A 2,432-nucleotide genomic window follows, 5' to 3' on the forward strand; every position below is an offset into this window, starting at 1 on the left:
TTCCTATAATTAATTTTTTCTTATTAATTATTTCGAATTTATTGGATCAAGATGTATATTTATAATATATAAATACAAAATTTGATAATTTAAATATAATTTTTAATTTACGAGACAATGATTGATTTTAAGATAAAATCAATTTTATTTTTGATGATATCGCATGAACTAGTCAATTGAATTAAGCGATTGTATATTTGTTGACACATTAAAATCTTAGCTTTAAATCAACATTAGCCAACTTGCTAAAATTTTTTACATGAAGATATTGGCGATTATATTGATCAGCAATCTCGATGAAAATGCCTAAGAATAAGGATAAATATCTCGGAGCAAAATTAATTTTTATTTTTGCAATTAATTAACGATATCTTACAAGCTAGTCTGAGATAAGCTTATAGAAATCAAGAATTGAATTTTGAAGCAAGCTCAAGATTTTGCTGCAATTTTTTATACAAGACACAATTATATCGATCACGATCACGTTCTGAGCCTTGCAGTTGACCAGTTTGCACTTCGACAGTGACGTATCTTGTTTCAAAGCTTGTTTGTAGTACACGTTTTTTCGTACCTGTTTTTTTTTAGCAACGTAACTGTTAAGTTATATGTAAAACAAACGCACGGGTTCTTTCAAATACATTGTGTGCAAATCGAATTTTTTAAAATGCTAAAATTTAACGAAAAATTGTCGTATAGTATTAAATTGACACTGTATCAAATTTAATCATTGTTTTTGTATAAAATAACGATATATTTAGTAGGAGCAACGGCGATTAAAATTAGATTAAATTTAACACTATAAGTTTAACAATGTAGAATCTGCCATATTTGCTTCTTTCTGCTCTCATTCATCATTTTTTTTTCTTATAATTTGAAAAAAGCGGTTCCTTTTTAACTATATTCTTGTAATATGAAAAGATGAGATTAAATAAAAAATTTACTTATATAATATTAAAAAAATATTAATAAAAGCAACAAAATTTGTGCAAAATACAAAAAAATTTTTTAAATAAGATTTTAAAATGCTTTAAATGTAAACAAAAAAAACTTTTTTGCGATTTTCTCTAAAACGAAGCAAAAGCGAACATATCTCTGACTTTTTTTTTAATTTATCAATTCTCTACATGCTCCCGAAATTTAGTCATTTAAATTCTGTACGTCCTATATATAGTATATGTAAAATTATATATAGTATATAACTCTTTATATATATATGTATAAATATAAATATATATATATTATATAACATGATATTATAAAATATTATAAAATATTTGTTATCCGTTTTAATCAAATCATTTATTCAAATGTTTCAGAAAATAACCCAGAGTGTATCATATCAAAGAAGTCTTACAAAGCTGACAGCTTGGACAATCCGACAAAAGAGGAGGTCTAGGAGAGACATCAAGCATCGGTGGAGCAACTTTGCGGTGAATATTATTTCTTATTTGTCCAAAATTATTTTTTTCCTATTAATACGAATTGTTTTATTCCATCGAAAAATAATAATTAGAGAAAAAAAATTAATAAAAATTTAAAATTTTATTCTTGTGAAAATTCTTTTCCAAAAAATTTTATAATTATTTTTATAATTTTTAAATATATATTGCAAAATTTAATACACATAATATTTTCATGGATATTTTTTTTAAAGAATGTACAATTGCGGATTATTGTGTTTTGATGCATTAAACTCGTAAAATAATCAGTTTTAAAACATTGGTTATCAAGCGCGTTACTTTAATATGTTAAATTTGTGTGTTCAGAATCACCGTAGTCAACGTTCCAGGTAACTCCACTGTTGCGCATCGATCGGTGAGTGAAAAAATTTTTGAGATAACAGATCTCTATGAAAATTATATCTATAATAGATACAGCGAATACATCTAGATATATGTCAAATTAAGGCAATAAGTTATTCTATAAATGTATTTTATCTCATAGATTTTTTATCTTAAAATAATATAAATATTGCTTGACACATTTTAAAAGCTTATCATCACTACAACATATTATGTTGGATTGATTTTTGCGTCGAGAAATTTGTTTATATTATAAATTTTATTTCGTAATGTTTTTTAATGAAAACAAGATTAATATATATATGTGATGCAATAAGTAAATTCTTTTTTCTAAAAATTTTTTAAAATTCTGAATCGGAATAATGTGGGTCATGAAAAACGTTTATCAATTATAATATTCTCGTACGAATGGAATTTCTGTAAATAATATTTTTGATCAGCCTTATGCAATTTTTGAATTAATATCTCCTTTGAATTAAAATCTCTCGTTATCATGCGTTTTTTGCATTTATTTTATAATCTATAATCGATACTCGTGTATACGAATTGAACATATAATAATGTTAGCCGGCCATAATAAGCCAGTATTAAAAAAGAAATTTTTTTCTTTCCGATTGATTGAAATATGAT

Source organism: Atta cephalotes (assembly GCF_000143395.1).
Source record: "Atta cephalotes unplaced genomic scaffold scaffold00070, whole genome shotgun sequence".
NCBI classification, from domain to species: Eukaryota; Metazoa; Arthropoda; class Insecta; order Hymenoptera; family Formicidae; genus Atta; species Atta cephalotes.